Here is a 25,831-nt window from a genome sequence, read left to right as displayed (position 1 = left end):
CGGAAAACGCTACTTACAATATCAATCAAAATTCGGGTATAAGCAAAGAATGTAACACTGTTATATTGAAAGAGTAGGTACATATTTTTTTAAGGACAAAAACCCCCCTCAAAATTTTTTTTAAAGGGGTACCGAGTCTATTCAGTCAATAATGTAGGTTTTGAGCAATATTTGCCTAAATTTTCACCGCAAAATATTGAAGATTAGGCGAGTTAGAGTGAGTCTTCAGGAGACATGCGATGTACACTATAACTCTAACCCCGCAAACCAGCAATCGTATGTGAAAGTTTAAAATAAATTACACATAAATAGTGTAGTGTAAGCAAAAATTTTGTTCTGTTGTATAAAGTTCACATAAAATGCAAACCTATGATGGAAATACAACATTTACTTAAAGTGATTTATGAGTCCACTCCAACTTAAAACAAAATTGTAAATCTGGAATATTCATGACAATTTTGAAACATTGTATACGAATCAATTTGCAATTGAAATAAACTGCAAAATCGTTCGTAAAAATAATCACATCTATATAGCACTTCACTAATTATCTGCTAAACTAGTTCAATATTTAAACAATAAAAATGTACGCATTTTACCTATTAAGAAAAAATGGCTTGCGGAAAAAATGTCGGTTGTGATGTGACAAGCATAGGCGTGCGCAGCCTTTTCCATTAGGGGGGCTAACAGATTCAAAACTTTCAGTTATGACCTTCATTATCAGTTCGATTTCTGGTATAAGTTTGATTATGAAACAGTTATTTTATTTTGTTATTGAAATTTACGATGTTTCATTTATTTTATAAATCTAGAAGAAATTAATATTACACATTCTCAACTTCATTGAAATTTTGTTTTTCGTAAATTGGAGCTTTACGGCCATTACTGCAATTGTCCGCAACACCAAATTTATACTCCTTTGAAATATCTCAGTGATCTTTGACAACATAAAGCCTCTGTCCCGGAAGCTGTTTCAAGTTAAATTTGACATACGTCTCATCAGCCTTTGTATTTATTAAATGTGTTCAGATCCTGAACATACGTTTTTCAGACCCGCGATTTTGGCCGTAATGCTTTGCTTTACGGTCCAGTTCTATTGCTTGATAGACCTGTACTTGAAGAAAACTTTCCACACCCATGCCCGAAAGTCCTGGATTAGCTTTGAAAGCCTTCATGAAGTCCTGACGCAGTTTCCGGCACCGCTTCGACAACATGATGGCACCTTCTGGACAGCAGACAAACATTACTTGAAATCTGTTCGCACTGCACATATCGCTGTCGGTTCCGAAAGCATGAAGTAACAAGTTACTTTAAGCTTGTTCGGACATGCCGTAGACTCAGGTGATCCACATTTCCAATGCCAAAAGATCCTGACTCCTACGGTAGCAGACAAAGGGTTAAGTCACAGGTAAACTCTAAGCTTGCTCATATGACCCTTTCCACGCTTTTCTAAACTTTCACCATTCAACTTCTTGCTCTCCCTTGAGTACTATGGCTAATATTGAAAAATATACTTCACCTTCCAGTCCCTTGCTAATTAAATTCCGTAACAACTATAGGCTTTAGGCTTAAAAAATAATTTGATTCTACTTTAATTTTTTAAATTTTATTTTATGATATCTACTTTCAGGATAATATGTGCATTCTCACCAAGATTTTCACCAAAATATTACAATTATATTTTTGAAAAAATCTCTATCTATAGGTTTGGATGAATCTCTATTGTATTTATAAGAAAAATGGAAACTAACAAAAACTTTGAACAACTCCGAGAATCAAGTTTAAAATAGTCTTTCTGTAGGAAAAAAATATTAACACTTTTCGAGGTGGGTGTGACTGGTCCAAAATACATTTAGAAAACATAGTTAGGAAAGAAATCATTTTTTTTCGTAAACCAGTGCTATTTATAACGACCGAAGAATCCGGGTATTTGATGCAAACCATGCACTATGGGGAGGCAAAATCGAAAATTGCATCAACTCCAATTTAATTCAATTCTTTACTGAGTATTAATATCAACTGTAGCTAAGAAGAGTATCTCGGAAAAAAATTTAACTTAACTGTGTAATATGGATGTCTAAAGATAAAAATTATGAAAAATAGACATATCATGTGCATTTTCTCAACTGTACGTATCTTTGCTGAACTTTAGATGAAACATATGTTGAAATATGCCATTTTAAAGCTAAGAACGCCAGCTTTGTGATTAATTTATTAGAAATGCATATATATCGTATTGATATGAAGTTATATGCAAAATAACCATTCAATGTCCTAAAATATCCACAAATTGGATCCGACAAAAAAGGCCTCCAATGTCCCCCTTAAACTTTCGATGGGGGATGCAAGGTATCTTTTAACTAATAGCGAAGATTTTAGTTGCCCTAATTTGCCCTAAGCTGAGAACGCCTCACTTGAAGTTTTATTGGCTGTCTCAACTACTAGACCAGAGAAGGATAATTCATGTTTCATTTCATTTCATACATGTTTCGGTTGAGTGTTCCATATTCCACAATTAAATGAACGAGGATTACAATTAGAGCCGATGTATTGAAAAGATAGCTGATCTGACTACATTTATGCCATACAACATTACTGTGTAGCAACAAATAGTACTGAGTTGTACTGAAACCCCCAAGTTACCGTTAACACGATAAATCGTCGCTGTTGTGCTATCTTATGACAAACGCCATTTTGGGGTAAATTGAATTAGATATCACTTGTCCAAAATATCTCTACAAAGTGGCGTTTTCTGAATTTTGACATTCTGCTTAGTTACTGAGATACTGCGAGAAACGTGCTGAGAAATTTTAATTTTTTCACTTCAAATGACTGTGTCTGGGTATTGGCTCAAGTTGTCTTGATGTATAATATGTTTTTATGTGTAAAACTATCTGAGAAACACACACACACACACATAAATACACGAATTGTGAGAAAAATGCAGTTTAAGTTTTAAACTGGAAATATAGCATATTTGGAAACACTGTAACTAAAAATAACGATTTTTCTAGATTCCCTGACTCATTGCCTTCAAAATGCATCTCGCCGATTGTTTATAGACCGAATGAAGCCAAGGATATGAATAAAAGTTAAAAATTGATGATTTTTTTCCATGGAAAATTTTCCATGCACGATTATGACACGTCATAAAAATTTTGTCATCAATACACACCTGTGATACGTGTTAGCGCGACTTTTGTTTACATTTATATTAAAAATTCGCAATCAATTGTATTCTTTGAATTGTTTAAACCATTTATACGCTTCAAGATATTCAATCTCAAACTTTAAAAAGCGTTTTTCTCGAAATGTGATAAATGGCACTTGTCATAAGATAGCAGAACAGCGACGAAATTCTTATTATACCAAAAAGCATGATTTACAATTCACTTTTCATGCTTATATTAATGAGCTTCGGATTCGTTAAAAAACAGTGTTTGTGGCCAAGAAATTTTTTAATACATTCTGATAGTCTTAACTATTTCGTTTTCATGATACTGGTTTATATAGGATTCATTAATCTGTATCTCTGGAACAAGAATTCCAAATGAATCAAAAATAATCGCAAGCTATAAATATGAAGAAGATATATTTGCATAGCAATCACCTGAAAGAGCGACATTACCTTTAAAGCCCATTGGTCATGTCGACATTGAAATAATCACCAAATAGCCTAAGCACTTCACACATTTTTCTATTTACTTCTATGTAAATAAATAAATTAAAATACTTATCTGCCTCTTTCGCGACTTTCATTCTCTCTTCGTCACTATCTTTTTGAGGGGTAAGCACATGTAATCTGAGTTTTTACTTTTTGATTTTTAAGTTTTTCGTATCGCTTTAAAGCCAAAAATCCCATTTTCGCAAAAAAAAACATTTTATTGTAAAAATAGGTATAGTAATAATTTTAACGAAAGGTCTCGTAGTTACCTGGAGAATGATGTGAAGAAGAACTGTGCAAAATTTCGAAACGATTGTTCCACTAGAATTTGAGTAATAATGCGCACCGCATTTTTTTAAAGGTGCCTTCGAAGAAACAGTATCACTCGCCCAATGAAAATTTAAGCAAATATTGTTCAAATGTTGCATCATTATGTGGAAAGTGAATGAATTGACTAAAATTCTTTGAATTGCTAATATTTTCTTTGAAAAAAAAAATTAAACTTGCATACTTTACACCAAACCCCCCTTCCCTTCCCCTTCCTCCTTTAAGGTTTTTAATCCTGGATACGTCCATTATGAGTAATAATGTAATTAATAATGTACAACATTAACAACTCAAGCAAGCTTTTCGTGAAAGAATATATTTTTCGCCACCTGTTTGTATGGAACCTTCCCATAGTGCCGTGGTAGAATGCATTAGAGATTTTCTGTAAGCCACTTTTTGTTACGCTCCTCCACACACATATTTTCCTCGATTGCATAACTTCAGCGAGAACAACGCTTTCCCCCCAAGTCGACGACGCCTTTCAGATTGTCTACTGATCACTCTAGCGAATCTCTCTCCTGCGCGCTACATGCCGAAAAGCTTTTTGTCGTAATCATGCATGGAGTTATTTTCCATTTTCTTTTCTTCATCATAGTATTTAACAATAAAGTTTTAGTAGTATTTTGTCAGAAGTTATATCAAGTTACATTTTTGACAAGTTTGTAATCGACGTCAATTCCGAAGTCTTTCATGAAACCAAGAAGCATGTGATTATGGTTTCGTTTCTTCGTACACTGTATAGAATCGTATTTTTGAGTACATGCTTCAATTTATCTTTTAATTTTATTACCAGGGCACTAGTAGTATTGTCATAAGGCAATGGTTCGTCGTTTGTCTTCTTGTAGCCCGCTGGGGTAATCACAGAAAAAAAAATCTGCTTGCTAAACAGAACACGGAAGAGTACCTTATAAACGATATTGAGGCGCGTTATGTCTTTATAATTATCACAATCGAGTCTGTAGATAAGCCATATGCGGCCATCCAACATTCAGATTGCAGTTTCTTTTCCAACCATCATCGAGATTACATGGGCGACCACTTCGTGCCGTTTTTTCAACTCCTGAATTTTACACTGCCCATAACATGCTAGTCTATAATTCTCAAGCCTTATGCGCCCTGTCATGATCGTCATGATTTTTCAGCGGCTTTCAGCTCATTACACTGTTTCAACATATAACCAGTGTGATCAATAAGCTCCTAGTCTGATTTTTCTCATCTGTGGCTCGTTGGCACCCCACATCAAACCAGTTTTCTCGCCTGTTATCCGATAGTCATGTGACTGCTGAACTGATCGCTTTATGAATTTGATGCTACGCTATGATCAGGCAATCTCTTGGTGGTCGTTCCTCAACACTTTTTGTCCTAAAGGCGGAATTATATATCTCATGCTTTCCATGAAATATGAAATATAAACATATATTTTTTGGTATTCACTATTAAACTATGTTTATTAATATAGGTATTTTTTCAGTTTCCTAAAGGAATGTTTAAAGATGTTTCAGAAGCAATTTTTTTCTATAAATGAAACTTCAATATATGGGTTATATGCTAGGGCAAATAACACAATATGTACCATCATTTTGTATTGCTTTTTCAGTAAAAATATAACAAATTACAATAAAAACTATCATTTTTTTATATGCTTCACAAAAACCTTTTCTCCTTCGTATAAAGAAGAGTTCTTGCACAGTTTTTTCCTTTTAGCGACATTTAATTAGCTAGAGATTACTTAGTAATGAAAGTAAAGATATTGAAATTTAGAGCCATAGTACGCAAGTGAGAGCAAGGATTAAATATTTACAGATCGGAAAGCTAGAAATGTCTCACGGCAATAGCAGAGTCATCCTTCTTTACCATGCGAATCGCCATATTTCCTATCTGTATAATCCAAATACTTTCATAACTAGAATTTTTATAATTTTGCTACTTAGTAATCTCTAGCTAATTTAATGTGATTAAAGGGAAAAAACAGAAGCAGAGTAAGTTGTTATCCAAACAAGTAACATATATCTACAATTCCAAAAGTTCTTTTAATATTATATTACTGTTAGAAGAAAGTTGAAAGTTTCTCTTGTTATCACTTTCCATGTAATACCTCCTGGAATCGCCATATGTGCCTTTGCAATAAAAAGTTTAAAAAATTTAGTCAAAGCAAAAAATTAAATTGATTGCCAGCACTCTTGTATTTTTAAATCGGTAACCGAATCTTTGCTGCAGTTACCGCTTCCTCTCAGCAATCTTATCTTCTTATCGAGATTCCTGATTTCAACGAACTTGTTACGACTATTGATTTTATCGAGGCGTTCAAAGATTACATGGCTTGTTTAAACAAAATGAGTTATGCAGTAAGTTTCATATGTTTCTCGTATGTCTTGAACATGATAATCATACTTATAAAAGTTTTTAAAAAATTCCAAAACATTAGGGGGGGGGGCTTTAGCCCCCCCTTGCGCACGCCAATGGTGACAAGTATAGAAGGTATAATTGAAGAACCATATTTAGATTGGATTATGGTATATCTTAATCGTAATCACAAAGAGATTAAAATTATCATAAATAGTCGTGGTTCGACAGTGTATATATAGATAAGTACATAGCGGCCAAGCTGGGAATACGAAGATCGCAGGATCGAAACTGGAAGTAATAACTGGTAGCAGGTAATTGTCATAATCGATGTTTATAAAGCAATAATTTTAACTATGAGAAACATCAGTTAAAATAGCTTTAGAGGAAATTTCATGCTGATTTTTTTTATTTTCATAATATTTATTTCAATCTACTTTCTGGATGCAACCATTGATCTTTATACATTATTAGGGACATTAAGCTGAATAAACCTTGATGTGGGATTGTAAAGTTGATCATATACAAACTCAAAATAAAAACTTAGATAGATATAGATCAAAATTCGTCTGTATCGCCAAAACATTTTTTTTGCCATTTCTCTGAACGAACCTTACCCACGCCCCCATCACTATTTTAAGCCTTCGTATTATTGGAAATATATTTCGGAAACAAAACTTTCCACTAATATGTGCATTCATTTATTGCATGATTCTTATAGTCACCCTCGCAGGTCAATTCGCCAAGAAAATGTTGGATATATGAATTGGAAAATTGCTAATCGATGCAAAAAATTTCCACAGGAATTTGTAAAATAATACAATCCGTTGCAGAATTGATCGATTACATATATGAACTTCAATTTAGTACACTACTGCATCGAAAATAAATTCGAAGGAAATTCAGTTATCCATATAAATGTATAAATTATCATGTTGAATTCTTTAATTCAATCGATTCACCAGGCTTTCCATCGCCGGTGCTAAAATTGAAACTTTGTGTGCCTAACTTAAGTTACTGCGAAACATCGACCCACCACAACTGTGCCTTGGTTGAAAAATTTGATTTAAGCGACCATTATAGCTAGAAAATATAAACGAGCAGATGTACTGCATATCGGTTGAATCTAGAGTTTACTTCAGAGTCCCATCCTCCAGGATTTTTTATGCTTGGGTCAATAAAAATCGAAAAAAAAAATCATTTTGATTTGATTGACTCCTGAGGTCACTCCACATATAAATGGCCTTGACTAGCTGCATCAGGACACGTTGCCCGGATCATGAGGATCTGTTCTGTATATTGGTTGTATCTAGAATTTACTTCAGAGTCCCATCCTCCAGGATTTTTTGTGCTTGGGTTAATAAAAATCGAAAAAAATCATTTTGATTGACTCCTGAGGTCACTCCACCTATAAATGGCCTTGACTAGCTGCATCAGGACACGTTGCCAGGATCATAAGGATCTGTTCTGTATATTGGTTGTATCTAGAATTTACTTCAGAGTCCCATCCTCCAGGATTTTTTGTGCTTGGGTTAATAAAAATCGAAAAAAATCATTTTGATTGACTCCTGAGGTCACTCCACATATAAATGGCCTTGACTAGCTACATAAGGACTCATTGGCAGGATCATAAGGATCTGTTCTGTATATTGGTTGTATCTAGAATTTACTTCAGAGTCCCATCCTCCAGGATTTTTTGTGCTTGGGTTAATAAAAATCGAAAAAAATCATTTTGATTGACTCCTGAGGTCACTCCACCTATAAATGGCCTTGACTAGCTGCATCAGGACACGTTGCCAGGATCATAAGGATCTGTTCTGTATATTGGTTGTATCTAGAATTTACTTCAGAGTCCCATCCTCCAGGATTTTTTGTGCTTGGGTTAATAAAAATCGAAAAAAATCATTTTGATTGACTCCTGAGGTCACTCCACATATAAATGGCCTTGACTAGCTGCATCAGGACATGTTGCCAGGATCATAAGGATCTGTTCTGTATATTGGTTGTATCTAGAATTTACTTCAGAGTCCCATTCTCCAGGATTTTTTGTGCTTGGGTTAATAAAAATCGAAAAAAATCATTTTGATTGACTCCTGAGGTCACTCCACATATAAATGGCCTTGACTAGCTGCATCAGGACACGTTGCCAGGATCATAAGGATCTGTTCTGTATATTGGTTGTATCTAGAATTTACTTCAGAGTCCCATCCTCCAGGATTTTTTGTGCTTGGGTTAATAAAAATCGAAAAAAATCATTTTGATTGACTCCTGAGGTCACTCCACATATAAATGGCCTTGACTAGCTGCATCAGGACATGTTGCCAGGATCATAAGGATCTGTTCTGTATATTGGTTGTATCTAGAATTTACTTCAGAGTCCCATCCTCCAGGATTTTTTGTGCTTGGGTTAATAAAAATCGAAAAAAATCATTTTGATTGACTCCTGAGGTCACTCCACCTATAAATGGCCTTGACTAGCTGCATCAGGACACGTTGCCAGGATCATAAGGATCTGTTCTGTATATTGGTTGTATCTAGAATTTACTTCAGAGTCCCATCCTCCAGGATTTTTTGTGCTTGGGTTAATAAAAATCGAAAAAAATCATTTTGATTGACTCCTGAGGTCACTCCACATATAAATGGCCTTGACTAGCTGCATCAGGACATGTTGCCAGGATCACAAGGATCTGTTCTGTATATTGGTTGTATCTAGAATTTACTTCAGAGTCCCATCCTCCAGGATTTTTTGTGCTTGGGTTAATAAAAATCGAAAAAAATCATTTTGATTGACTCCTGAGGTCACTCCACATATAAATGGCCTTGACTAGCTGCATCAGGACACGTTGCCAGGATCATAAGGATCTGTTCTGTATATTGGTTGTATCTAGAATTTACTTCAGAGTCCCATTCTCCAGGATTTTTTGTGCTTGGGTTAATAAAAATCGAAAAAAATCATTTTGATTGACTCCTGAGGTCACTCCACATATAAATGGCCTTGACTAGCTGCATCAGGACATGTTGCCAGGATCATAAGGATCTGTTCTGTATATTGGTTGTATCTAGAATTTACTTCAGAGTCCCATTCTCCAGGATTTTTTGTGCTTGGGTTAATAAAAATCGAAAAAAATCATTTTGATTGACTCCTGAGGTCACTCCACATATAAATGGCCTTGACTAGCTGCATCAGGACACGTTGCCAGGATCATAAGGATCTGTTCTGTATATTGGTTGTATCTAGAATTTACTTCAGAGTCCCATCCTCCAGGATTTTTTGTGCTTGGGTTAATAAAAATCGAAAAAAATCATTTTGATTGACTCCTGAGGTCACTCCACATATAAATGGCCTTGACTAGCTGCATCAGGACACGTTGCCAGGATCATAAGGATCTGTTCTGTATATTGGTTGTATCTAGAATTTACTTCAGAGTCCCATCCTCCAGGATTTTTTGTGCTTGGGTTAATAAAAATCGAAAAAAATCATTTTGATTGACTCCTGAGGTCACTCCACATATAAATGGCCTTGACTAGCTACATAAGGACTCGTTGGCAGGATCATAAGGATCTGTTCTGTATATTGGTTGTATCTAGAATTTATTTCAGAGTCCCATCCTCCAGGATTTTTTGTGCTTGGGTTAATAAAAATCGAAAAAAATCATTTTGATTGACTCCTGAGGTCACTCCACATATAAATGGCCTTGACTAGCTGCATCAGGACACGTTGCCAGGATCATAAGGATCTGTTCTGTATATTGGTTGTATCTAGAATTTACTTCAGAGTCCCATCCTCCAGGATTTTTTGTGCTTGGGTTAATAAAAATCGAAAAAAATCATTTTGATTGACTCCTGAGGTCACTCCACCTATAAATGGCCTTGACTAGCTGCATCAGAACACGTTGCCAGGATCATAAGGATCTGTTCTGTATATTGGTTGTATCTAGAATTTACTTCAGAGTCCCATCCTCCAGGATTTTTTGTGATTGCGTCAATAAAAATCGAAAAAAATCATTTTGATTGACTCCTGAGGTCACTCCACCTATAAATGGCCTTGACTAGCTGCATCAGAACACGTTGCCAGGATCATAAGGATATGTTCTGTATATTGGTTGTATCTAGAATTTACTTCAGAGTCCCATCCTCCAGGATTTTTTGTGCTTGGGTTAATTAAAATCGAAAAAAATCATTTTGATTGACTCCTGAGGTCACTCCACATATAAATGGCCTTGACTAGCTGCATCAGGACACGTTGCCAGGATCATAAGGATCTGTTCTGTATATTGGTTGTATCTAGAATTTACTTCAGAGTCCCATCCTCCAGGATTTTTTGTGCTTGGGTTAATAAAAATCGAAAAAAATCATTTTGATTGACTCCTGAGGTCACTCCACATATAAATGGCCTTGACTAGCTGCATCAGGACACGTTGCCAGGATCATAAGGATCTGTTCTGTATATTGGTTGTATCTAGAATTTACTTCAGAGTCCCATTCTCCAGGATTTTTTGTGCTTGGGTTAATAAAAATCGAAAAAAATCATTTTGATTGACTCCTGAGGTCACTCCACATATAAATGGCCTTGACTAGCTGCATCAGGACACGTTGCCAGGATCATAAGGATCTGTTCTGTATATTGGTTGTATCTAGAATTTACTTCAGAGTCCCATCCTCCAGGATTTTTTGTGCTTGGGTTAATAAAAATCGAAAAAAATCATTTTGATTGACTCCTGAGGTCACTCCACATATAAATGGCCTTGACTAGCTGCATCAGGACATGTTGCCAGGATCATAAGGATCTGTTCTGTATATTGGTTGTATCTAGAATTTACTTCAGAGTCCCATTCTCCAGGATTTTTTGTGCTTGGGTTAATAAAAATCGAAAAAAATCATTTTGATTGACTCCTGAGGTCACTCCACATATAAATGGCCTTGACTAGCTACATAAGGACTCGTTGGCAGGATCATAAGGATCTGTTTTGTATATTGGTTGTATCTAGAATTTACTTCAGAGTCCCATCCTCCAGGATTTTTTGTGATTGGGTCAATAAAAATCGAAAAAAATCATTTTGATTGACTCCTGAGGTCACTCCACCTATAAATGGCCTTGACTAGCTGCATCAGAACACGTTGCCAGGATCATAAGGATCTGTTCTGTATATTGGTTGTATCTAGAATTTACTTCAGAGTCCCATCCTCCAGGATTTTTTGTGATTGCGTCAATAAAAATCGAAAAAAATCATTTTGATTGACTCCTGAGGTCACTCCACCTATAAATGGCCTTGACTAGCTGCATCAGAACACGTTGCCAGGATCATAAGGATATGTTCTGTATATTGGTTGTATCTAGAATTTACTTCAGAGTCCCATCCTCCAGGATTTTTTGTGCTTGGGTTAATTAAAATCGAAAAAAATCATTTTGATTGACTCCTGAGGTCACTCCACATATAAATGGCCTTGACTAGCTGCATCAGGACACGTTGCCAGGATCATAAGGATCTGTTCTGTATATTGGTTGTATCTAGAATTTACTTCAGAGTCCCATCCTCCAGGATTTTTTGTGCTTGGGTTAATAAAAATCGAAAAAAATCATTTTGATTGACTCCTGAGGTCACTCCACATATAAATGGCCTTGACTAGCTGCATCAGGACACGTTGCCAGGATCATAAGGATCTGTTCTGTATATTGGTTGTATCTAGAATTTACTTCAGAGTCCCATTCTCCAGGATTTTTTGTGCTTGGGTTAATAAAAATCGAAAAAAATCATTTTGATTGACTCCTGAGGTCACTCCACATATAAATGGCCTTGACTAGCTGCATCAGGACATGTTGCCAGGATCATAAGGATCTGTTCTGTATATTGGTTGTATCTAGAATTTACTTCAGAGTCCCATTCTCCAGGATTTTTTGTGCTTGGGTTAATAAAAATCGAAAAAAATCATTTTGATTGACTCCTGAGGTCACTCCACATATAAATGGCCTTGACTAGCTACATAAGGACTCGTTGGCAGGATCATAAGGATATGTTCTGTATATTGGTTGTATCTAGAATTTACTTCAGAGTCCCATCCTCCAGGATTTTTTGTGCTTGGGTTAATAAAAATCGAAAAAAAATCATTTTGATTGACTCCTGAGGTCACTCCACATATAAATGGCCTTGACTAGCTATATAAGGACTCGTTGGCAGGATCATAAGGATATGTTCTGTATATTGGTTGTATCTAGAATTTATTTCAGAGTCCCATCCTCCAGGATTTTTTGTGCTTGGGTTAATAAAAATCGAAAAAAAATCATTTTGATTGACTCCTGAGGTCACTCCACATATAAATGGCCTTGACTAGCTATATAAGGACTCGTTGGCAGGATCATAAGGATATGTTCTGTATATTGGTTGTATCTAGAATTTACTTCAGAGTCCCATCCTCCAGGATTTTTTGTGCTTGGGTTAATAAAAATCGAAAAAAATCATTTTGATTGACTCCTGAGGTCACTCCACATATAAATGGCCTTGACTAGCTGCATCAGGACACGTTGCCAGGATCATAAGGATCTGTTATGTATATTGGTTGTATCTAGAATTTACTTCAGAGTCCCATTCTCCAGGATTTTTTGTGCTTGGGTTAATAAAAATCGAAAAAAATGATTTTGATTGACTCCTGAGGTCACTCCACATATAAATGGCCTTGACTAGCTATATAAGGACTCGTTGGCAGGATCATAAGGATATGTTCTGTATATTGGTTGTATCTAGAATTTACTTCAGAGTCCCATCCTCCAGGATTTTTTGTGCTTGGGTTAATAAAAATCGAAAAAAATCATTTTGATTGACTCCTGAGGTCACTCCACATATAAATGGCCTTGACTAGCTGCATCAGGACACGTTGGCAGGATCATAAGGATCTGTTCTGTATATTGGTTGTATCTAGAATTTACTTCAGAGTCCCATTCTCCAGGATTTTTTGTGCTTGGGTTCAGGAATCAGAATATATTGGCTCAAATGGCACGTTCCCCGTACATAGTCGGGGATTTGTGCCTTGCCGTGTGTTTTCATCATTTCCTGAGTGGAAGGAAAGGACAAGGAGGAGTGGGGAAGTAGAATTGGAAGGGTGGGAAAAATAACAGCACAAAACAAAAATAAACAACAGGTAAGTTAAACTCACAAGTAGTTCAACTTGCCTGCGAATAATCCTAAAGCTCTTTACCACATTGGATAAGAAACTTTAGTATGTCTCTGAGTTTCAGTCGACCAAACATGGTTTCGTCTATATAAGGACGGCTGAAGACTCGAAATCGCAATTGCGCTACCGCTGGACAGTTGCATATCAGATGATATGAGGTTCCGTAGTCGGATTCACAAAGATCACATGAAAAAGACTCAGCGCGCTGAATAGTTGCCATGTGATAATTGAGTTTGCAGTGGCCGGTTAAAGCCCTGGTCAGCATGCCGCAGTGGAGCTTCGAAAAATGTAAGAGATTTTTCGAAACCACTGGGCATGGTTGTTCTAGAAACGCCTTTGTTTGGCGACACGTTTGTAGATTTCTCCAATAATTGCGGTGCTCGGACAAAGCCCAGGACCGTATTTTTCCCTTATCCAACTTGTCGAAATTGGCAGGGCGGGCTCAGGACCAACGAAGTCAATCGCTGAACCTGCCCTGGCCAATTCGTCAGCCCATTCATTACCAGTAATACCGCAATGTCCGGGCACCCAGACAAGGTAGATAGTGTTGACAATGCTTAGTTCTTCGATTTGGGTTCGGCACGCGATCACTAGCTTGGACCGGGATTTGTCTGAGCTAAGGGCCTTGATTGCAGCCTGACTATCGGAGCAGAAGTTTATAACTCTGCCGGACAAACTCAGTTGAAGGGCCGATTGCACCCCGCACATAATCGCAAAGATTTCTGCTTGGAATACAGTACAATATCTACCTAGTGAGTGAGATTGTTCCAATCTCATTTCACGACAGTAGACACCAGCACCAGCACGTCCCTCCATCAGAGAACCGTCAGTGTAACAGACTACTTGCGTTTGTTGTTGTCTTTCCATAAAGCCAGACAACCACTCCTCTCGAGAGGGAATCTTCACATGGAATGTCCTGTAAGGAAAACTACAAGTGAGTGTAATATCGCTGGGAGCAAGAATATCTTCACCCCATGTAACCATTTGTGACCACAATCGTATATGACTGGTAGCAAGATCAACATGATTACTGTTCCAAAGCCCAGTAACCTGCAGTCTGTATGCACATGATAGTGCTTCTTGTTTTAAGTGTATGTGTAATGGTTTGATATTTAGAAGTGCCTCAAGAGCAGCAGTCGGAGTCGTGGTGAAAGCACCAGTCAACGCCATGAGCGCCATTCTTTGCAGATGGTTTAGCTTTGACTGGACTGTCACCACCTCTCCCCTCTGCCACCACACAAGGCATCCGTATGACAGTATTGGACGTACAATTGTCGTGTAAATCCAATAGATGTATTTAGGTTTGAGACCCCAGGTCTTTCCAAAAGTTCGTCTGCACTGCCCGAAGGCCATGCACGCTTTCTTGACTCTGAACTCAATGTGAGCAGACCAATTCAGTTTGGAATCCAATATGACTCCAACGTATTTGACTTGATCCGCACACAGTAGCTCAGAATCAAAGAACTGCAAGGGACGAACCCCGGTTGTTATTCGCTTCTTCGTGAAAAGAACCATTGAAGTTTTGCTTGGGTTAACTGATAGTTTAACTTGTCGACACCACTGTTCGACAGCTCTTAATGCCTGTTGCATCAAGTCAAAGATTGTTCCGATGCAAAATCCAGTAATTAGTATTTGGTAATCGTCAGCAAACCCGTAGGTTGGAAATCCAAGCTCATTGAGTTTCTTCAACAAGCCGTCAGCTACTAAGTTCCATAACAAAGGTGACAGAACGCCGCCCTGAGGACAACCGCAAATACTCAACTTCCGTATCTCAGCCTGTCGCAGTGACGAGCAAAGCATGCGGTTACTAAGCATTGCGTTTATCCAACCTGAGATACATGCAGGTATCCCATGACCGCGCGTCGCTTCCAGAATAGACTGGAAGGACACATTGTCAAAAGCACCCTCAATATCTAGGAATACACCCAAGCTAGATTGCTTGAGCGAGAAGGCTTTCTCAATGTTGTAAACAACATCGTGAAGCAGAGTGATCGTGGATTTCCCACACTGATATGCATGTTGCATTTTGTGCAGTGGATATTCAACTAAACTAACGTTCCTGATGTGATGATCGATTATCCGTTCCAAAGCTTTCAGAAGAAAAGAACTTAAGCTGATTGGCCTAAAACTCTTGGCTTCTTCATAGCTTGAGCGCCCCCCTTTGGGAATAAATCTAACAGTTATTTCTCGCCATGCTTTCGGGATATACCCGGTAGCAAGACTGGAAAGCAAAATCTTTTTCAAGACATGTTTAAGAATATCAAATCCCTTTTGCAGTAGCACGGGAAGTATCCCATCTTTCCGGGTGATTTGTATGGAGCAAAGCTGTCAACTGCCCACTTGACCGATTCAGTGGAAACCAATGTGCGTGCTAACGCCCACGAGTCCGAATCACCAGAATGAGATCTGTGAACGTTGATCAACTCCGGATCGATACAGCCTGGAAAGTGTGTGTCGAAGAGACAATTAAGAACATCTTTTTCGTCCGTCACATAAACACCATCTCTGGTTTCCAAGGAGTTCATCTGAAAATCATTCGATTTGGAGAGAATTTTATTTAATCTGCTAGCCTCGTTCAGACTAGAGACATTAGTGCATAGGCTTTGCCAGCCAGCCCGTTCTGCAGATCTAAGACATTTCTTATATGCACTACGAGCTGACCTGAAAGCCCTGGAGTCATCACGCTGACGCCGATTCCAAGCTCTTCTCATAACTTTCTTCATTCTTTCAAGCTCAGCCCTCCACCAAGGGGTTCCCCTAGTCGATTTAACAGTACGAAGTGGACAAGCTTCTTCGTAGGATGCTAATATGAATGAGTTTGTCGTATCCACGACGTCATCTAAGTCGTCTAGTTGACTAATTGTTGGAAAATATCCATGAAATTTAGTCGCCAAGTTTTCCAAAAAGAGGTCCCAGTTTGTAGATTTAGGATTACGATAGGTCACCACATTGAAGGTGACATCAAAATGCTCGAAAAATATATATTTATGATCGGATAGAGACGGTTCAGTTTCATTTGGAACCTGCCAATTTCCCAGTTCATGCAAAATTCTATCAGAGCAAAGTGTTATGTCTAACACCTCCTCCCTCCCAGACCTCGCAAAAGTTGGTCGGTTTCCCACATTCAGAATATGGAGATTTGTACTACTTATGTACTCCATCAGTTCAGAGCCTCTCAGATTGATGTCTGAGCTGCCCCAAATGATGTGATGAGCATTCGCATCACTGCCGATAATGAGCGGAAGCCCATTTCTGCTACAATATGATACAATGCTTTTGAAATCATCAGAAGGAGATGATTCGTTATGCGGTAGGTATGCTGAAGATATGTTCTGTATATTGGTTGTATCTAGAATTTACTTCAGAGTCCCATCCTCCAGGATTTTTTGTGCTTGGGTTAATAAAAATCGAAAAAAATCATTTTGATTGACTCCTGAGGTCACTCCACATATAAATGGCCTTGACTAGCTGCATCAGGACACGTTGCCAGGATCATAAGGATCTGTTCTGTATATTGGTTGTATCTAGAATTTACTTCAGAGTCCCATTCTCCAGGATTTTTTTGTGCTTGGGTTAATAAAAATCGAAAAAAATCATTTTGATTGACTCCTGAGGTCACTCCACATATAAATGGCCTTGACTAGCTACATAAGGACTCGTTGGCAGGATCATAAGGATATGTTCTGTATATTGGTTGTATCTAGAATTTACTTCAGAGTCCCATCCTCCAGGATTTTTTGTGCTTGGGTTAATAAAAATCGAAAAAAAATCATTTTGATTGACTCCTGAGGTCACTCCACATATAAATGGCCTTGACTAGCTATATAAGGACTCGTTGGCAGGATCATAAGGATATGTTCTGTATATTGGTTGTATCTAGAATTTACTTCAGAGTCCCATCCTCCAGGATTTTTTGTGCTTGGGTTAATAAAAATCGAAAAAAATCATTTTGATTGACGCCTGAGGTCACTCCACATATAAATGGCCTTGACTAGCTGCATCAGGACACGTTGCCAGGATCATAAGGATCTGTTCTGTATATTGGTTGTATCTAGAATTTACTTCAGAGTCCCATTCTTCAGGATTTTTTGTGCTTGGGTTAATAAAAATCGAAAAAAATCATTTTGATTGACTCCTGAGGTCACTCCACATATAAATGGCCTTGACTAGCTGCATCAGGACATGTTGCCAGGATCATAAGGATATGTTCTGTATATTGGTTGTATCTAGAATTTACTTCAGAGTCCCATTCTCCAGGATTTTTTGTGCTTGGGTTAATAAAAATCGAAAAAAATCATTTTGATTGACTCCTGAGGTCACTCCACATATAAATGGCCTTGACTAGCTGCATCAGGACACGTTGCCAGGATCATAAGGATCTGTTATGTATATTGGTTGTATCTAGAATTTACTTCAGAGTCCCATCCTCCAGGATTTTTTGTGCTTGGGTTAATAAAAATCGAAAAAAAAATCATTTTGATTGACTCCTGAGGTCACTCCACATATAAATGGCCTTGACTAGCTATATAAGGACTCGTTGGCAGGATCATAAGGATATGTTCTGTATATTGGTTGTATCTAGAATTTACTTCAGAGTCCCATCCTCCAGGATTTTTTGTGCTTGGGTTAATAAAAATCGAAAAAAATCATTTTGATTGACTCCTGAGGTCACTCCACATATAAATGGCCTTGACTAGCTGCATCAGGACACGTTGCCAGGATCATAAGGATCTGTTATGTATATTGGTTGTATCTAGAATTTACTTCAGAGTCTCATTCTCCAGGATTTTTTGTGCTTGGGTTAATAAAAATCGAAAAAAATGATTTTGATTGACTCCTGAGGTCACTCCACATATAAATGGCCTTGACTAGCTATATAAGGACTCGTTGGCAGGATCATAAGGATATGTTCTGTATATTGGTTGTATCTAGAATTTACTTCAGAGTCCCATCCTCCAGGATTTTTTGTGCTTGGGTTAATAAAAATCGAAAAAAATCATTTTGATTGACTCCTGAGGTCACTCCACATATAAATGGCCTTGACTAGCTGCATCAGGACACGTTGCCAGGATCATAAGGATCTGTTCTGTATATTGGTTGTATCTAGAATTTACTTCAGAGTCCCATTCTCCAGGATTTTTGTGCTTGGGTTAGTAAAAATCGAAAAAAATCATTTTGATTGACTCCTGAGGTCACTCCACATATAAATGGCCTTGACTAGCTACATAAGGACTCGTTGGCAGGATCATAAGGATATGTTCTGTATATTGGTTGTATCTAGAATTTACTTCAGAGTCCCATCCTCCAGGATTTTTTGTGCTTGGGTTAATAAAAATCGAAAAAAATCATTTTGATTGACTCCTGAGGTCACTCCACATATAAATGGCCTTGACTAGCTGCATCAGGACACGTTGCCAGGATCATAAGGATCTGTTATGTATATTGGTTGTATCTAGAATTTACTTCAGAGTCCCATTCTCCAGGATTTTTTGTGCTTGGGTTAATAAAAATCGAAAAAAATGATTTTGATTGACTCCTGAGGTCACTCCACCTATAAATGGCCTTGACTAGCTGCATCAGGACACGTTGCCAGGATCATAAGGATCTGTTCTGTATATTGGTTGTATCTAGAATTTACTTCAGAGTCCCATCCTCCAGGATTTTTTGTGCTTGGGTTAATAAAAATCGAAAAAAATCATTTTGATTTGATTGACTCCTGAGGTCACTCCACATATAAATGGCCTTGACTAGCTGCATCAGGACACGTTGCCAGGATCATAAGGATCTGTTATGTATATTGGTTGTATCTAGAATTTATTTCAGAGTCCCATCCTCCAGGATTTTTTGTGCTTGGGTTAATAAAAATCGAAAAAAAATCATTTTGATTGACTCCTGAGGTCACTCCACATATAAATGGCCTTGACTAGCTGCATCAGAACACGTTGCCAGGATCATAAGGATATGTTCTGTATATTGGTTGTATCTAGAATTTACTTCAGAGTCCCATCCTCCAGGATTTTTTGTGCTTGGGTTAATAAAAATCGAAAAAAATCATTTTGATTGACTCCTGAGGTCACTCCACATATAAATGGCCTTGACTAGCTGCATCAGGACATGTTGCCAGGATCATAAGGATCTGTTCTGTATATTGGTTGTATCTAGAATTTACTTCAGAGTCCCATTCTCCAGGATTTTTTGTGCTTGGGTTAATAAAAATCGAAAAAAATCATTTTGATTGACTCCTGAGGTCACTCCACCTATAAATGGCCTTGACTAGCTGCATCAGGACACGTTGCCAGGATCATAAGGATCTGTTCTGTATATTGGTTGTATCTAGAATTTACTTCAGAGTCCCATCCTCCAGGATTTTTTGTGCTTGGGTTAATAAAAATCGAAAAAAATCATTTTGATTGACTCCTGAGGTCACTCCACCTATAAATGGCCTTGACTAGCTGCATCAGGACACGTTGCCAGGATCATAAGGATCTGTTCTGTATATTGGTTGTATCTAGAATTTACTTCAGAGTCCCATCCTCCAGGATTTTTTGTGCTTGGGTTAATAAAAATCGAAAAAAATCATTTTGATTTGATTGACTCCTGAGGTCACTCCACATATAAATGGCCTTGACTAGCTGCATCAGGACACGTTGCCAGGATCATAAGGATCTGTTATGTATATTGGTTGTATCTAGAATTTATTTCAGAGTCCCATCCTCCAGGATTTTTTGTGCTTGGGTTAATAAAAATCGAAAAAAAATCATTTTGATTGACTCCTGAGGTCACTCCACATATAAATGGCCTTGACTAGCTATATAAGGACTCGTTGGCAGGATCATAAGGATATGTTCTGTATATTGGTTGTATCTAGAATTTACTTCAGAGTCCCATCCTCCAGGATTTTTTGTGCTTGGGTTAATAAAAATCGAAAAAAATCATTTTGATTGACTCCTGAGGTCACTCCACATATAAATGGCCTTGACTAGCTGCATCAGGACATGTTGCCAGGATCATAAGGATCTGTTCTGTATATTGGTTGTATCTAGAATTTACTTCAGAGTCCAATTCTCCAGGATTTTTTGTGCTTGGGTTAATAAAAATCGAAAAAAATCATTTTGATTGACTCCTGAGGTCACTCCACATATAAATGGCCTTGACTAGCTGCATCAGGACACGTTGCCAGGATCATAAGGATCTGTTCTACACATCGCTTGTATCTAGAATTTACTTCAGAGCCCTATCCTCCAGGATTTTGTATGGTTGGGTCGAATCAAATCGAGGTAAAATCACACCAATTCTGTTTTAGCCATAATTCATAATACTGGAGTCACATTTCAAATTTAAATCGAAACGACTTCTCCATATCAGCATTTTTATACAAAAACCGGTTTGTTTCGAGCTACTCAATGTCAGAAATAGATACAATTACGCCTATAGTTGGGTAGAAGTGATGTCTCTTGGTGGATGGGCCTTGGTGGATAACTAATCGTACTAAAAATTTAGAACAATTTTGCTTGGAGGATGAAACTTGGTGGATAACAAAACCGATCTAGCGAAGAACGTGATTTTTTGCAAGTCTTGGCTTGCTGTGATGGGAATTAAATTTCGTCTCACACGTCGAAACGATCCGAACCGAATCATCTTCGGGTTGTAAACTTTTCCACGGAATAGAACGAAACAAAAATCAAAATCAAAGGGGAAGCCTCTACTTCATCGTAAAACTTAGTTTAATGTAACAAAAGTTATCAAAATCTAATCAAGTCTTGCCGATGTATCCAATCCACTACGGCACACCTTCATAAAAATCGGCGACGGGTTCACGATACCATCTTCCACCGACCGGAATGGAGGCTCAAACCTGAAAGGCCACTTCCTCGCTAGGTTCCTTCAACCAAACAGCACACCTGGGAAAAACTTGGCTGATACCTCCCACGCCCATTCTGCCGCCGTGTAGGAGACGACACCAATAGGCTATAATATTCAGCATCACCGTTGAGAAGGTCATACCGCGCGCCGCGGCATCATCATCGAAAGCCGGAAAAGATGCAAAAACCCCATACCGTCTCCATCATCACGTTTTCGATATTAAACTTTTACTTTCAATTTTGTGTACATCTTTTCCGTCTGTGGACTGGATCATATTCAACGAAGCGAGAAAGGTGCCAATGGAGAATCGTGCAAGGAGGGAAAAATCGATTTTCCAGATGGCGATTCGACTGATTGCTGTCATTTCGCTGGCAGTAGGCTTGGCGTTGAAGATGCGATAGTGACGCAACGAAATTATCTGCAGCGGAGTAGGCGACTAGTTTCGATTGTGTTTTAATGTTGTTAAAGCAGTAAAAGCTTGATTAAATTTTCAATGGGTCGTAAGCGACAGTTTCTTTGTTTACTTGCTTTTTCAATTATTACGGCGACATCATAAAACTTTCTAAAAGTTTTTGTTTTCATTAAAGATTCAACGACGATGGTTTTGAGCAAAATTAACAGGTTTATGAACAGAATAGATAGATAAGAGTGGAATTCTATTAAACATCCAAACAGCGACTAAAATCGATTTTCCGATTCATAAAACCATCACGGGACAACCCAAGCACAAATCACGACCGAGAAGGACCAAATTAAAGAACAATCCCGCGTCGATTGTAAAAATTATCTCAAGTGTGAAGGAAGTCCGTAGCAGCAGCGACAAAAAAAATCCAAAAGGACCACAAAAATTAAACTGCCTGCCATTTACGCTCTCCTCGTGGGTCCACTGCCCGTAAATACACTCTACGTAGCATTCACAGCACAGCAAAGCTCACGCGTTTTATTCCCTCGAAGTCTCGATTCCATCCCGTGGAAACTTCGCGGAACGCGAACTAATAAAAGCAACCAAAGGAAAAGCAGCAATGTTCCACCTGGCCGTGGTTGCTGATCCGGAATATCGTCGTCGCCAAAAGAGACACACTTTTATCGGTCTCGCAAGCCATAAATTTTATGCTTGGTAATAAAGTTTCGTGGAAAAATTATGTAAATATCAAGCGTGAAGGAAACTTTTCCGCTTCCTTATTTTCGGTTTCGCGCTTAGCCGACTTGCAGCAGTTTGCCATGATTTTTTTTTCGGCACATGTCCTTCTGTTAGGAATGTTCCATGGCAACGACTTACTGAGTGAAAAGGTGCGAAAAGTTTGTATGCAGCTGGTGGAAGTTTGATGAGTTTCGATGCGGTGTGCTGGTTTGTGATGACCTTGGATGATAGATCAAATTTGATCCACTTTACAGTGAGGTGGAGGTTACAGGTTACATAGGATTACTAAGAATTTACATTTTACGAAATTCATCAATTTGTCTCCATGTTTAGTGATTCTAGAATCACTAAACATGGAGACAAATTTATGAATTTCGTAAAATGTAAATTCTTAGTGATTCTATGTAGTGTAGCTCCTGCCATTTTATGCTTGAAATTGAAAGCATCTGTTGTCAAGGAAAAAGCACATTTGTGAAGTTGAAATGATCACTTTCGATGGGGACCTACTCGTGATACATGGAACAAATTCTGATAAATTGACTAGGGTAGAATTTTACACAATAGGATCAAATTAATAAATTTCAAATCCAGGTAGTTGTCATGGTACCACTTCCACCTCTCGACTGTAGTGGTAACTTACCAAAATCTGGCTAGAACTCCACTGTACCTTAGTGAGTCTTCATCAAAACATATTTCTTTATCAGAATCAGAATATATTGGCTCAAATGAGTTCGTGGCTGCAAATTCCTTGCCAGATCATCAGTTTCTAGGTAAATTCATCGACGAATACAAACTTTTGTTTGCTAGGGACATCACCCAGTGTTGTGGCCAGACCAAAATTCTATCAATGGTAATTTTCAACATTTTCACAATATTGCGCATTGAGCACGATGCACTTTTGCCTGCACCGCTATTTGTTTCGCTCTGTTGTAACTTGTTGTCAAAACATGTCTTACCTTTTAAATCCAGGTGGGACACTCCAGGACATGTAACGGGTTAAAAAGCATCAAGTCTTTTCAAACTCTTCGAAACCATTTCTTCAATTGCAACTGCAGAAAGAACTACGCCATCTGCTACAGTCATCGCTTCTTCGATCCGTTCTCGGCCCCAGATTTTGCGGTCATGTAAACGCCAATTTTCAGTGGTCTTGTGTCAAACTATCTATATCAATCGGTTTTTCAGTACTCCTACCATCGGTATCAGATCGCATCTGCTAGGTATTAGGAGCACATGTAGCTGATTCACAACACTGCTCCTCGATTACGGGCATCGGATGAGTTCCCAAGATGAAATGGTTCGGCATTAGCGTCTCGCAGTTTCCGGCATCTTGTGCCATAGAAGTAAACCACCGCAAGAACCGTCAGCAGAATCTCATTCGCCATTCAATTAGCTAGAGACTACAGAGTAGGGAAAGTTTGGAGCCATATCACAAGGATGTGAAATATACAGATCGGAAAACTAGAAGTGGTAGGGTTATTAGAAACAGTTTTAAAATCTTACAGACTAACCTTTTGTCTTCTGCTGGCAGGAGTTGAGCTTAGGCAGCATTACTACGAATCGCTCAAGTCTTCCAACATGTCTCTTTACCATGAGTATTGATTTGACACGGCCCAACTCGTTATCATAACTGATCCGTGGATCTTATTTTTTTACAAAATGAAAAATATGAAGAAAAGAAAATTACATCTCACTACCATCGTCGGCCCTTATTGGCGCAGTTTACTGCTGCGTGTTGAGGTCTTCTTTCTTGGATTGGAGACATTGAGATATTGGTTTGCAGCCGTTTGTAGTTTAGCCTAAGAGGATCTGCTCTGGGTGCGTGATGGTCACGAATGAAGGGATTAGTTCGGACTGACGCATCATCACCACACGAGCACCATTTGAAACACCCGGAAAGAAATGCCTTCAAGTGTCCTACCTATCTTGACATGTATTTTTTATCACGATGTTGGAGGTGCTCGGGGATAAATTATGAAAGCGAACTTCTATAGAGTCATTATTAGTATATACGGGAATGCCGATTTTAACGTTGCCGCATTCAGCGGTGTGCTTTAGCTGCGACTTCCAGGCACGGAAGTGCAGCCGCGTATTTCTTCATTTCTTTTGCTTACACTACCCTCGCACGGCTCCATGTAATCTAAGCCAACGTGCAACGTGGACTGTTGCTCAGGAAGCGAAGCCATTCTAGGAGTGCATCACTGGCAGCTATTAATAACATCTTCGACCGCAGATCGATCACCATCATATCCTTCCTCGCGTAACCCAGATTACGATGATAGTGATCCTGGAATCGAGAAGTAATAAGATGATACCTCGGCCAAATATCCGGGTATATAACTCAGCGTTTGCTGTTCGATCGTCAACTCAAATTCGTTAAATTCTTTGTAACTCCGTTGAATCTTTCAACCGCCGCCTAATAGATCTCAATAGTTCTGCCATGCCCTTAAGTATTTCACCCTGCGTAAAGAAACTTTTACTATGGTTACTGTTTCCGCTGGTAAGCCCTTCATTCGTCTCCAGCAGATATAAATTAGGTGAAAAGTTTAAGCCCTAGTGCGAAGTAAAACTCTCACTTAGAAATTTTGTTGACGTCCTGCGGCTGGTAAAAACGCTCCCATGGCTGATATCGGTATCGGCTGGAATCTGTTTCTGCTTCGGCCAGTCCTCCTCGGATCGACTTAGAAACAAAAGCACCGTAGACCAACGGTCCATTAGAATCAGGATCCTTTCCCAACTTTGTTAACGCATCAGCTATGTTTTCTTTCATCGGCTAATACAATAGGCTTCTGTGGACACTCAAATCGATAGATTACCGCATTTATAGTTCCGGTAGTGCAAAACGGTTGCTGCCTCTTCCTAGGAATTCATCTAATCAATAGTATGCATATTATATAACCTTTTCACTTAGTCATGTGTTCAAAACCTTACTTTTTACCTCATTTTCAATGTGCGACATTTTGGAAACGAAGATCGTATAAATGTAAATCGTACAGTAAAACATCGAAAAATGACATTCGCACGCACAGCATGCTGCGATGCGTACAGTTTATTCCCGATACGGTCCACTGAGACTGCGCTGTCGAACTAGTCAGCTGTGTACATTCAGGATACTGTCCCGCAGACTCTTCCGCATTTATTCTAGTGATCTACTGGGCAGCGCATGGTAAGTATATCTGGATCAACGTAGAAGAGAATACGTTGAGAATGTGAGTCCCTAATCGGATTCGAATTTGCTTCCGAATATCACGTCCAAATCCGATTCAAACTCACATATTTCTATGACGATTCCCGTACTATCGTGGGTTGTCTAGCTGTGAAGGAAGTGA

General features: G+C 38.3%; 1 protein-coding gene across 8 annotated transcripts in view; it reads right to left on the bottom strand.

The window, feature by feature from the left end:
• LOC131685888 (uncharacterized protein CG43867) overlaps positions 1-25,831 on the bottom strand; it is a 1,093,825-nt gene that overhangs the window by 982,895 nt on the left and 85,099 nt on the right. The window lies entirely within an intron of this gene.

The sequence above is a fragment of the Topomyia yanbarensis genome, chromosome 2 (assembly GCF_030247195.1).
Source record: "Topomyia yanbarensis strain Yona2022 chromosome 2, ASM3024719v1, whole genome shotgun sequence".
NCBI classification, from domain to species: Eukaryota; Metazoa; Arthropoda; class Insecta; order Diptera; family Culicidae; genus Topomyia; species Topomyia yanbarensis.
The sequence above is the reverse complement of the archived record's forward strand: the minus strand, read 5'-3'. Positions and strand labels throughout refer to the sequence as shown.